Here is a 14866-nt window from a genome sequence, read left to right as displayed (position 1 = left end):
TTGTCTCTAATGTCACCTTCCCTGATGGCGCCCACACAATCATGTTATCAACAGCTTCTCATCCGTGTTTTTAACAAACTTACAGGAAGCTCTCGGGGGCTCTCCAGCATGGAGAGGGAATGTCCATCTATCCATCAATCTCTCTTTCTCTCGCTCTCACTCTCTCTGACACACACCCCCACCCCACACGCCTACGAGTACTGTACATGCAGATACACTAAAAGATACATAGCTTGATATGGAGAGCATGACTGAGAGTTAAAGTAGAAACTGAATAGATTACACAGCAGGTAATCGAACATAAACACAGATCAACTATGTATGAGGGTGATGAATTTGCAAACACTCAGGAACCATTAGGTTGTGTTCACACATCTGCCTGTTCAAAACCCAGCTAAAAGCAGTCCTGTTGAGCCTGTGCTGCAGTTGAGTGACAGCTGTTTGGATCTGTGGCCCTTTAACACAAGGCTTTAAAAATACACTATATGACCAAAAGTATGTGGACACCTGCTCGTCGAACATCTCATTCCAAAATCATCTCACTCCAAATTAATATGGAGTTGGTCCCCCTTTGCTGCTATAACAGCCTCTACTCTTCTGGGAAGGCTTTCCAGTAGATGTTGGAACATTGCTGTGGGGACTTGCTTCCATTCAGACACACGAGCTTTAGTGAGGTCAGGCACTGATGAGGTCAGGGCTCTGTGCCGGCCAGTCAAGTTCTTCGACACCGATCTCGACAAACCATTTCTGTATGGACCTCGCTTTGTGCACGGGGGCACTGTTTCCTTCTGAAACAGGAAAGAGCCTTCCCCAAACTGTTGCCACAAAGTTGGAAGTACAGAATCATATATAATGGTATTGTACTGTATGCTGTAGTGTTAAGATTTCCCTTAATTCCCTAGACCATTATTCCTCCTCCACCAAACTTTGCAGTTGGCGCTATGCATTGGGGCAGGTAGTGTTCTCCCGACATTCACCAATTTCAGATTCGTCCGTCGGACTGCCAGATGGTGAAGCGTGATTCATCACTCCAGAGAACGCATTTCCACTGCTCCAGAATCCAATGGTGATGAGCTTTACACCACTCCAGCCGTCGCTTGGCATTGTGCATGGTGATTTTAGGCTTATGTGCGGCTTCTTGGCCATGGAAACCCATTTCATGAAGCTCCCGACAAACAGTTATTGTGCTGACATTCCTTCCAAATACCGTTCTGTGAGCTTGTGTGGCTTACCACTTCGCGGCTGATCCGTTGTTGCTCCTAGACCTTTCCACTTCACAATAACAGCACTTACAGTTGAACGGGCATCTCTAGCAGGTCAGAAATTTGATGAACTGACTTGTGACAATCTATGACGGTGCCACATTGAAAGTCACTGAGCTCTTCAGAAAAGCCATTCTACTGCCAATGTTTGTTTTTGGAGATTGCATGGCTGTGTACTCGATTTTATACATCTGTCAGCAACAGGGTGTCCACATACTTTTCTGTATACAGTGTACGTCCCTGTGCATATTGGGGCTGATTCCGACCCGAGTTAAGTGTTCGTAAATGGAGCGTAATTCCCTTTTTGCGCATTGTTCTCTCTACGTGTATTCTGACCTTGAACTTAATTATGAACGAGAATAGCATGCTATTCATCCGGGATGGAGATCTAAGAAATAAAGGTGTGGCAGAGGTGTGTCAAGGTCAGCCACACTCTAACCTTGACTTAATTCCCTCATAATTCCACCACCTTTATGTGCGAGAAACCTTGAATATGGTCGAGCGAACCTATCGGTTCCATGTGGAAAAATAATCTACTTCATTTTTCCTGATAGAAATAACAGCATTCTACATGCACTGTAATGTATAAATATATAAGAGCTATTGATAAGAGCTAGGTGAATGAGTAATCCGTTTGGAAGAGGGGATTACACAATTGTTTTTATGAGCCCTGGAGGCGAATGTGAAACCAGTCATATGGAAACAAACTGAAAATCATATCAGCATGACAGGTATTACGGCCCCTTTTCCACAGGGAAGTCGGCTATAATTAGCTGTGCAGTTATTCCGAATTGTTATTGTGTGCCCTCAAAATTATGAGACACAAGTTATAGGGCTGAACCTGCCGAGTTGATGTATGAGTTGATGTAAGTTTTAATTATATGCCCAGGCTTTTCTCTATTTTATTTTACAATTTGTAACATGTTAAATATTAGCTACTATCCAGAGCCACCGTCAGTAATAGGCACATACATTTATAACTCTCACTTCAGTGTTAGTTTTCTTCCAATTGCAGCATACATTTAGGCTCATTCCATTCTGTTTACTTTTCATTCCTCTGTCACGTCTGTGTGGATGATCCTGAGGGTCGCAAGCTTTAGTCGATTATATTAGGCTAACATTGGGACTTGTAGTCTATTTGAATCATTATGGAACTCAGACCACACATAAACGTTACAGTGCCTTCAGAAAGTATTCACACACCTTGACTTTACCACATTTTGTTGTACAGCCTGAATTCAAAATGGATTAAATGTAGGTTTTGCGTCACTGGAATACACAAAATACCCCATAATGTCAAAGTCGAATGATTTATTTTCAAATTATCACAAATTCATAAAAATGAAAAGCTAAAATGTCTTAAGTCAATAAGTATGCTACCCTTTTGTTATGGCAAGCCTAATAATAGGTTCAGGAGTAAACATTTGCTTAACAAGTCACAAAATAAGTTCACTCTGTGGACTCACTCTGTGTGCAATAATAGTGTGTAGCAGGATTTTTCAACGACTACCTCAGCTTTGTACCCCACACATACAATTATCTGTAAGGTCCCTCAGTTGAGCAGTGAGTTTCAAAAAAAGATTCAACCACAAGACCAAGAAGGATTTCCAATGCCTCGCAAAGCAGGGCACCTAAATGCAGACATTACACTTTGGGTGGTGTATTAATATACCCAGTCACCAGAACGATGCATAAGGTAAGTCTACATGACAACCACTGAGAAGTGCATAAGAAGGGCATGTGTAGGAATTGGCCCCATAGAGCATAATGCTTATCGCTCTGATCAGGCATACTACAGTAACATTACATTACGCATATCAATTCCTTAAACCTCCAGCAAGTAATATTGTATAGGAAAAACTATACGGATCTACAATCAACTGAAAAAGTAGCTGAGTGTAATATATTACCTTGATGATACATGATAATGGCAAAAAGTGTGATAATAAACCCTATGACAGTAGAGGGATGGAGAGGTTCTAACTCCAGACAGAGAAAAGACACATGGTGGTGCACACACAGTCAAGAACATTGTGTACTGTAGGACACACTGTACAGTTAGCTTTTCTGCGTGGGATAAACCTCATTAATCCATAGTGATGTTTTATTTATGTAAGGGATGGGTTCTTTGGAGTGGAGCTTCCCTGGGAAAACATTCCTCTTCCTCCCAGGGGATTGGGACTAGTCCGCCGTGCCACAGCAGGATCAGGATGAGGGGGGCAGCACACACCAGGACAACCAGGACACGAAGGTGTTAGAGAAGTACACTTCGGGTACACTGTACTCCTGGAGACCCAGAGGAGAGGACCACATCTGTTTATGCACTCTTATCCAACTCCATAAGTATCCTCGCATTCAAAGAGCACATTCATGAGTACAGTGTGATAATAGTAGCTTGATACTTGGTACATTGGTTAGACAAGGCCAAGCTTTGTAAACAAACATAGCTCAAGTATAGCTCGAGTCGCTCCTCTGTGGTTGTATGTATTGTGCTACCACCGCTATCTTTGATGTATGTAGTACTAATAGGTCTCTGCTCTTCCTTCAGTGGCTTCCTGGACAATTCCTAAGGTCATGGAAACACATATTTACAGAGAACTCTAAGTTATTACAACATGTTCTGCCAAATCATGTCCGCCACTCAGGCCAAACACAACCAAAATAAAACTCAAAACTCAAATATTATGCCATGCGATATACAAGTCCCTGAATTTGGAAACCAAATATTGTGACTTACTACAGTGATATAAGAATACTACAAAATCGTTAAAAAAAATATTAAGCAAATTATTTGCAGAAGAAAGCATGAGAGATCCAACTGAAATATTGGTTCAAGGCTGAAGTTATTTCTTCAGCTAGCCACCCACGGTGTACTCTTCATGTACAGTATTCAGTATATTTTAAAATCATGTACTGGATACCTAAATGATATTCCCTGAGAAAAAAATGTGGTATATGCTTAAAAGGAGACATAGAAAAGGAGGATCTCTTTTTAACCTGCTGTGCAGTGGGATAAGTCAGGGTCACACAGAGAGATTCTTGGAAGTCTTCAAAAAATCTACTTTGAAGCAAAAGAATACACCTCACACACATGGCTATGGGCTTAAAAAAACAAGACACCTGTACCATGTCAGATAAAACATATTCAATTTTGAGTTATCATCCCAATATTACACTGTATGTACATCACAGAAGACTGAAATATAACAAAACTGTTTGACATAGAAACACTGATTATTTTATCAGAAAAATAAATACATATCTTTATTAAATATTAATAACATTCTACCCATGAGGCCAAATAAGTCATTGACTGCAGGAAAGGGCTACAGAATAAATATTCAGTGTTTAACTAAAGGATTGGACCCTTTTTTTCCATTTTCGCCTAAAATGACATACCCAAATCTACTGCCTGTAGCTCAGGACCTGAAGCAAGGATATGCATATTCTTGATACCATTTGAAATTAAACACTTAGAATTTTGTGAAAATTTTAAATTAATGTAGGAGAATATAACACATTAGATCTGGGAAAAGATAATACAATGAAAAAAAAACGTGTTTTATTTATTTTTTTGTTCCATCATCTTTGAAATGCATGAGAAAGGCCATTATATGACTTAGGACTCTAGGTGCAATTTAGATGTTGGCCACTAGATGACAGCACTTTATATGCACAGTTTTAGACTGATCCAAAGAACCATTATATTACTGTTCAAAATGTTGTATCAAGTCTGCCCAAATGTGCGTAATTGGTTTATTGATAAATTTTATTTTTTTGTTTAGAATTTTAAGATAGTAGCTACTATCTTGTCTCATCGCTACAACTCCCGTATGGTCTCGGGAGAGACGAAGGTTGAAAGTAATGCGTCCTCCGATACACAACCCAACCAAGCCGCACTGCTTCTTAACACAGCGCCATCCAACCCGGAAGACAGCCGCATCAATGTGTCGGAGGAAACCCCGTGCACCTGCCAACCTTGGTTAGTGCGCACTGCGCCCGGCCCGCCACAGTAGTCGACATATAATGTCCTGGGAAAGTTTCTTGTTACATACAACGTCATGATAATCACATTAGCTCAACTGGGGGGACACTGATCCCATAGAGGATTTATTAATCAAATTTTAGAATTTATGTAAGAATATTTGTTATGTGTCCTTACACCTATAGCCTGGCAGTTCTGCCCTGAACATTCTCCTAAATTGTTGTAAATGGAGCAGAGATGAGTGGTTAGCAGAAGAATCACATGCAAGTAAATTTGGGAACACCTGGGTATTTTTACTCATATAACGATAACCCCAAGCAAAAATACCGCAATTGATTTTTTAAGTGCACATTTGATTATGATTCGGGGAATGATGCCCATCAATGAAGCAGAGTCACAATGATGTCCACAAAACAGTTTTATTCAATAAAATACATTTTAATGTTTATAGTATGTACAGAAACGGAACCCTCATTTACTCACCAAAGGAACTCACTCACTATTAAATATTCTTTCAAGTAAAGCTACCCTAATTTATGGCTTCCAGGGTTTTAGTCTGACCCTCCACAGACTGTATACCACACCACACCACTCTGCCTGCCTGATATTCTGCAGTCCTTTCATGTTTATTGTTCTTATATTAATTAGACAATCTTCCAAAAATAATTCCCTAGGAGGATCCTCCATTGTCCAGTAATATCAAGAGTGTGTCTAGCCAGACCTAACAGACAAATTTAAATGGCCTAATGGTCAAAATAGTAGACAATTTACCATGCTTGGTATTTGCAACTCTAACTCTCTCTCTCTCTCTCTCTCTCTCTCTCTCTCTCTCTCTCTCTCTCTCTCTCTCTCTCTCTCACACGGACAAACACAAACACACACACACTACACTGCAGGGGCCAGGATCTTCACTTTCCAACTCCAGTCTTCAAGCAAAAAGGTCTATAAAATGTAATTACCCAGAACAAGGTCTTGTAACACGGCAGTGTACTGTGACCTGTATGCAACTTTATAATTTTTGTTACATCATAAATCCAACACTCAACTAGCTCTCCCAAATTCTGTTTATTCACTATGAGGGACAAATCAGTTTCCGACAACTTCTATAATTTAGTCCAATGTAAAAAAAAATATTTGTAGGATTAACAAACAACAGGAGTAAAAACAGCAGTAATGACAGAACAATTTGGATCCATTTACAGCACATGGCCTTCACATAATCTAGGTAGTTTACCAAGTAGTAGCAGCGTGAAAGGCAGACGAGATGATTATGATAAAGTACATTGTCCTGCTGAGAGGGATGCTGGCTCTAATAAGCACCTCAGCTACAATATCATGGATTCTCAAGACAGTGGATCACTGTAAATGAGTGTTTGTGGGAGTATTAGGCAGCTATCGTTTTCCTAGAATAGATTGAAGAGTACATTTTTATGGTAAATTTAAGGTTCCCAGGTACTGGAGTATCAAACATGAATACTATTGCTTGTAGAGAATTGCACTGGTCTGGTAAACATGACTAAGCACATTCAATTCCCTTGTGTTCTAGCTCCCTGACGTTTTAGTGTATACAGCAGTGATTTTCTTGTCATTTTACTACTTTCGAAGGAATCGGGACAGTTAAGGTCAAACAGCTCGAACCCATTTCTAAATGCCTTAGGTAATAAGTGCTCAGGCCTCATGTTGAATTTCTATGTAGCATGCTGGGTGCCATTCAAAATCACTGGGACACAAATGGATTTGACGGCTATGCTTATTCTCATTGTGAATAAAATAATAAGTATCTCACTGGATTCTGTGTTGTTAATATATGGTTGAAATAAAGATTCTTTAGAGGAGTTCTGGGGACAAAAGGGATAAAACAGCAATCATTAGCAAAGTGGTTGGGGGTAGAGTTGTTTTTTATGGCACGGGTGAGGGGCAAGGCCTTTTTATCTTAATAGGCAGGATGCTACATACGGCTGTGTGCCAACACTGCCCAGGCTGCTGTTTTCCCACCCCTCACCCGCTGCTCTGGCACCAAGCAGGCCCGGGAGAAATTGCCCGTCATGCAGTAGCTCAGCAGCAGCTTGAAGTAGACAGTCTCACGCTTGTTTCATTAATAGAGAGGGTCGGAGCCCGGCATGTTCCAAGGTAGGCACTCCTGTTGTGTCTTCGGCTTCAAGCTAAAGAGCTGGATGTTAATTAGAGGGTTGAAAATATAATTTAGGTGGAAATTGTCTAACTAGATGCAGCACGAGTGGCCACTGTGGAGCCTCAGAGGATGCTCCCCTCACAGGCTTCTTTGTTTGATCTGCCAATTGGGATTAGCGACAGAATTAAAGTATACAGCTGAAACCCACATGAATCTACATCTCAACCTGGAAATCTAATTAGGCTAATTCCTGCAATTTCTGAGATGTTTTGGAAATATCACACCTACAATGACAATATGTTTTTATTGAACCTTTATTTAACTAGGCAAGTCAGTTAAGAACAAATTCTTATTTACAATGATGGCCTACCCCGGCCGAACTCTAACCTGAAAGACGCTGGGCCAATTGTGCACCACCCTATGGGAATCCCAATCACGGCCGGTTGTGATACAGCCTGGAATCAAACCAGGGTCTGTAGTGACACCTCTAACACTGAGATGCAGTGCCTTAGACCGCTGCACCAGTTGGGGGCCATCAAAGGTGGAATGGAAAAAAAACCATCATGGGTTTTATTTCACAGGCAATTAAACGTACAGGTACCACATTACACATGGACTTTGTGCATTTATGCCAGACAACTAATGCACATTTGAATGTATATTTGCTAAGTTACATGCTGCAGGAGCCAATGAAAGGCCAAGGCCTCATGTTCATTCTGAGAGTCAGTGAATGTAATGTAGTTGATATCAAGATAAAGAGGTTATTAAACCTCTCAGGGGAAAATAGTGCAGGTAAAGCGTCTGCAGCTCTGTGGGAGCTGATGCCATTTTTCCTGTGGAAAGGAAAATAGAGCAGCCCCTCTGTCCTCCACCGCTGGTGGGAACGTCTGTCAGCGAGGCACAGCCGGGTCACATTAACAACCAGTTTTCCCACAATCTGGCCTTTATTAGTGCTGCTAATAGCAACCCTAGAATCAGGTAGATCTGAACTGCCCCACAGAGAGAACACTGAAAACTACTTCAATTCATTGGAACTAAAAATATCTCACACATGCCAAAAGTAGCTTTTAATTCCTCGGCTACCACAAATGATATTGTTAATTTGGGCTACATAGTGTCTAGTCATATATTTGATGGATGGTATTACTTAGGAAGGCCTTTGCGAGTAAGGCTTGCCAAAAAAAGAGAGAAGAAACTGTTGAGGACATCTGCAGGTCTGTGTTAAATACGTTTATGTTCTTATTGTAGTTGACCTAGCCTTCACTATCAATAATCATTCACTATCAGAAATATCATAAGAAGTATTCAGAAATATCTGAAGTGTTGTCACACCCTGACCTTAGTGTTCTTTGTTTTCCTTGTTATTTTGGTTAGGTGATGGTGTGACATGGGTGATGTATGTGTTTGTCTTGTCTAGGGGTTTTGTATGTTCATGGGGCTGTTTCCTTTCTAGGTAGTTTGTATGTCTATGGTTGCCTAGATTGGTTTTCAATTAGAGGCAGCTGTCTATCGTTGTCTCTGATTGGGAACCATATTTAGGCAGCCATATTCTGTGGGTACTTGTCTTCTGTCTTTGTGTCTATGCACCAGATAGGACTGTTTTGGTTTTTCTCATTTGTTGTTTTGGTATTTTGTAGTGTTCACGTTTATGGTCTTTATTAAACATGTTGAACTCTAACTCTAATTTGTAAACATTTAAACTGTATTAAATGATTACTTTTTAAATTCAACAAAAAATGAACACCCATCAAAATAAAGTTATCTTTCATCTCTTTCTTGTGATGTAAGTGTCGATACGATGCGTTCAATCCCCGACAAAGCTTCGGCGTTCTTATAGATGCAACGGAAATCCGTTATATTCCATTAAGGCCATTTCAGCCATTACCGGGGTGTGTTTGACAAGTCATTACAAACATTTCTTCATTACAGACAGATCCTCAAATGAGCGGGGTATGCGCGTTGCTACTGAAGTTCCATGGCCTTCAAATACAAATAAATAGATAAATACCTTTGTGTGTGCTCAAGCTCCAGGGCAAATCTCAGTGCTCAAACAATGGGCAAATCTCAGTCTCCTGTTTGTGTTGTCTACTATATTTAGCTCATGGTTTAATCAAATTTAGTTTAGCCTCACGTAATTTACTCAATATATACAGTATAATGAGTAAATTATGTGAAGCTTTGCACAGCGGTAGAGTGGCTGTCAATATCTAAGAATGATTTGTTTGGCAGATGTGAGCTTCTTTGAATAAGAACATGTATCGTTAAACACACCTTGCCAAACATCCTCACTCATGACTCCTAGGAAGTCAACCATCCATGTGGCCTTCCACCACATCCGCCACCATAATACAAAATGAGATATGTTTGTGGAGTCACAAAGGACGAAAGGAACCACAGGGAAGTATGGCATCTTTCCCATTTACAAATTACTCATCATAGTTTTATCAGAAGCAATGTTTGACTAAAATAAAGTACAATAAGCCCCTATCATTTCCTGTTTTAACCCTTGCCTAGAGCCTATAATGTGTTTAATAACAGTGGTCGTCATACAGAACATGTGCTCTCCTATACAGAACGCTTGCCAGATGATACTAGCGAGACTATTGTTTTCTCTGATCCTCTGACACATTGGTTACTCACTCCAAACCTTTTACTGAGTGTCAAAGGAACATTTGTAATTACTTTTCGACCAGTTTCATACACTGCCAAACAAACACATCTCATCATTCATTACTGTGAGTATCTTTACGCAAAGAAACTTCAAATGGCCATTCTTCCGCTACCTGTATACCTGTAAAACATTTCATCATAGTACCAAACCACACCCACTATCAAAATAAAACAATTATAAAAGACTTAGGTTTGGAAAAATAAAGACATCTGTAAGGCCTGATAAGTCAGCAGTTGCAACATACGGCTCCTATATTGCCACTCCACAATATCACCACAATCACATGTTCACACCACTCCACTGCTCCATGATCTACTTAAGGAAATCCTGAACCCCCAATGCTGTCTATAGATAGACTGGCCATGAGCCACCAGGGACCCTGACTGTTCTAGATACAGTATAATTGTCCTGTTTTCAGCACTAAGTAAACAGGGGCTAAATCTAATGTTATCTTCATGAAGATTGTGTTTCCAGCAAGTGGAGTGCAGATAGCTGCTACATGTCCTGGGGAGAGTGGAGACAGCCTTTGGAATGCTAATAGCCTCTGATGAGTCCAAATATGAGCAGGTGAGGATTGAGCTTCTTCCAAACACATGGGGACCCATTTAGTGAAGTTTGAAGGGGAAAGGAAATTTAAAACAGACAAGGGGGGTTGGCCATTTAAACTGTGCAGTACAATCAATATCCAATCAGGAGGGCAGAGTAGCCTCTTACAAGAGAGAATAAATATGCGTGTTAACAGAAAGTAAGTATGTGGAGGAGGAAACACAAGGGAAAACAATGCAGCAACAGCAACAGGCAGGGAAATGAAGTCAAGTGAAAAGGAAGTTCAGCAGATTCCTATGCAAGCTGTAGATGATTAGCGTTGATGACTCTGAGTGCTCCAGAGGGCAGGTGTTCACAGGACTAGTTTCTTGCTATTAGCTCAGCTATCTAAATATTGAGTGTACACAACACAGTTTCTGCTGTGAATGATTCCCAAAAAGAAGCAGCAGGGAGGCTTGATAAGCAAGGAGGCCTAGGAGGCTGCACATACTGTAGTCATGAGTCAGAAAACATAACAGCGTGAGCTCACAGTTCTACTGCATTCAGACACACTAAGCTAATGTTAAGAGTTCAAGGCTAATATTCCAATCTGCTCTATCTTGATATTGCCGCACATTGCACATCGCTTATTACAAGCATGGGTAGGGCACTCAGGTTAATCAGGCAAATGTGACCTTTTTAATCAAAACGTATACTGTACGAGTATTACATAATTCAAATATGTTATTCAGTTCAAGTATTTGTTTTTGTGGCAGAAAAAATACTTATTCAACTTGAGTATATAAAACTCAGCGTTCTCAAACCTATGATTTTCCAGAGAACACACATGCACTTTATGAGACACAGGAAATTAAATTACAGCGGCCCGTATATTTACAACCATCACTGAGAGAAGATAATAATGTAGCAATTTTGTACACCAAAAACTTTGCTTTCCAGTAACAACCTTTGGATCAGACCATTCAGATTGGGGAACAGAACATTAATTCCAGGCTTTCGCATCCTTTAAAGGGAACATGTTAAAGGGGGGAAATTATATTGTTAACTGAAGAAATAATGTCCTGCTTTTAAATCGAAAGTATTACAGACATTAAATTAAAGATCTAAACAATTGACAACCTTTCTAGCCCGACAGAAATCAATCAATCAATAAATCAAATGTATTTATAAAGCCCTTTTTCAATCAGCAATTGTCACAAAGTGCTTACACTGTACAGAAACCCAGCCTAAAACCCAAATCAAATCAAATCACATTATATTGGTCACATACACATGGTTAGCAGATGTTAATGCGAGTGTAGCGAAATCACAGTAATATCTAACAAGTAATCTAACAATTCCATAACAACTACCTAATACACACAAATCTAAGTAAAGGGATGGAATAAGAATATACATACATATATGGATGAGTGATGACTGAGTGGCATAGGCAAGATGCAATAGATGGTATAGAATACAGTATATACATATGAGATGAGTAATGCAAGATATGTAAACATTATTAAAGTGGCTAGTGATCCATTTATTAAAGTGGCTAATGATTTCGAGTCTGTATGTAGGCAGCACACTCTCTGTGTCAGTGACCCCAAAGAGCAAACAATGCAGATGTAGAAGCACAGTGGCTAAGAAAAACTCCCTAGAAAGGCAGGAACATAGGAAGAAACCTAGAGAGGAACCAGGCTCTGAGGGGTGGCCAGCCCTCTTCTGGCTGTACAAGGGTACATGGCCATTAAGTTCTTCAAGATATTCAAATGTTTATTGATGACCAGCAGGGTAAAATAATAATCACAGTGGTTTTAGAGGATGCAAACAGGCCAGCACTTTAGAGGGGGAGAGAGACGGTCGAAACAGCAGGTCTGGGACAAGGTAGCATGTCCCGTGAACAGGTCAGGGTTCCATAGCTGCAGGCAGAACAGCAGAAACTGGATCAGCAGCACAGCCAGGTGGACTGGGGATGGGGACACCCAGGAGTCGTCAGGTTAGGTAGTCCTGAGGCATGGTCCTAGGGCTTATGTCCTCCGGGAGGAGAGAGAGAGATGGTGTGGGGGGGTCACTTGTCAGCTCTGAAGTTAGTTTTGAAATACAGTAAAATATTATAGCAGTGAGCAAATAAAATCTATCTCTAAAATGTAACAACATTTCACAAGGCAACTAACCATTTGAATTAAAACACATCACATTGAGCTTAGTGGTCTGCAAATAAAAGCAAAATCCCAGAAAATAGCTAAATGAGAGTTTATGTTGGGAAATGCAACCCACCATATATCAAAGTGTGTGACTCAAACTCGTCGGCACAATGGCAGCGGTACGGGTGCTCACAGGTGGCCCCTTTCAAGTTAGCAAACATCCTCTATAAAAGTGCAGAGTTGACAAGTGACTTTGTATTGAATCATCCTTACCAGACAAGGGCCCCATATGCACCTGAAAACCGACCCTACCGAAATTCTCACCGCCCACTTCAAACCCCTTTAACAAGCTTAGTAACTGCTTGGGTTGGCTAAATGTCTACAAGCAACCCACCATGGAATGAGGCCAGGGCAAGTTTTTCAAGAGGAGTAGCAGTACGATAGAATGTGGGTTTAGGGTTTGGGAAAGGGGTAGAGTTGAGGCCATGGCTAGGGATAGTAGGGTTTAACAGGTAGGTGCTTGGGAGCTGTTCTTGAGCAAACACAGTGGGAGAAGAATGTCAGTGAAAAGAAGATTAGTGATATTTCTCTCCAAACAGACTGGTTATCGTCCCAGACACAACAAGCTTCCCAGAACAGAGGTGTTTACAAGCTCATGATTTTCTTAATGGAAAATATTTGCCCCAAATATAGTCCCCGCCAGTGCAGAGGTCTGTTTCTGCAAGCACATTAGCTTTTCCACATAAAAACACTGTCTCAAAATTGTGCCGTTTTCAATTAAAACTTCCTTTAGCTATTGTGTCTCCTCTAAGTCCTTTATCACTGCTAGTGCCAGCAGCAGCAAACCAGTATAATGCAGTACCAAAATAAATGAAGTATGTTATGTAAGTAAGTTATTCCAGGAACAGTTTTTGTTCTGTAAAAATAAAATAAAAACTGAACATTTCATGAAACATGTTTAAAAAAGTACATGAATCCAAAATCTAGTAAATTAATTAATTGTTTTGAGTAAAAAAAAAAGATTGCACCAATTAAGGATAGTTTTCTTTTATTTCTGTTCCAAACTTTACTATTTTCATTGCTTCATTTTATGAAGCTTTTACAGCAGTGTTATTTTTAAAACTAAGCACAGTGACAACAGGGTTTAAGGGTGTTATTCACACTTTCAGTAAGACTGTGGCATTCTTACGGGATCAACAGACTCCAGTCCAAATGGTCTCTCTCCTTTTCTCTATGAAAGCTGCCATCAAAGAGGCCACCACTAAAGTGAAAGCCAAGCTGAAATAGCTCTACCGTTCATCTGAATGTCTGGGCTAGTGATGAAAGACATACAGCTATAAACACCCATTCCCTACTGCTGCTCAACAATATACAGTAATCTGCAGTCTGAAAGAATTCACATTTCGCTGAGAAATCTAAAGTAAAACCCCAAATTACAGGAAATTAAGTTCTATGTGAAATTAAATTTCCTAACTAATCAAGTAGCTTTAATCTTTTCTTTTGTAGGCCTATATGCCAGGCTATTTCCTGCTTTTCTCAGATAGAGATCTTATAGGCTTGGCTTTACTTAACACACTAGGAATTGCAAGCTCTTGGATTGTAATACTCATTGAAGCAAAGAATATGATCTAGGGTTATTGAACCCTAAAAATAGTGGTACGCCAAACCCTAGCTGCTTGTCTACAACCCGGCTCAACACTAAAACTAGCCTTAAAACCTCTACGGGATCAGTGTCCCCCCCACGGGACGGTTGAACTAACTTGCGCTAATGTGATTAGCATAACGTTTTAAGTAATAAGAACATTTCCCAGGACACATTTGATATCGGCAGAAAGCTTAAATTCTTGTTAATCTAACTGCACTGTCTAATTTATAGAAGCTGTTACAATGAAAGAATACCATGCTATTGTTTGAGGAGAGTGCACATTTATGTACTTGAAAATGTATCAATAAACCAATTACGCACTTTTGGCAGACTTGATACAACATTTTGAACAGTAATGTAATGGTTCTTTGGATCAGTCTAAAACTGTGCATATACACTGCTGTCATCTAGTTGCCAACATCTGAATTGCACCTGGACTTCTAAGTCATATAATGGCCTTTCTCATGCATTTCTAAGATGATGGAGCAAAAAATAAA

This window comes from Oncorhynchus kisutch, linkage group LG3 (assembly GCF_002021735.2).
Source record: "Oncorhynchus kisutch isolate 150728-3 linkage group LG3, Okis_V2, whole genome shotgun sequence".
NCBI lineage: Eukaryota > Metazoa > Chordata > Actinopteri > Salmoniformes > Salmonidae > Oncorhynchus > Oncorhynchus kisutch.
Note: the sequence above shows the minus strand (reverse complement) of the source record.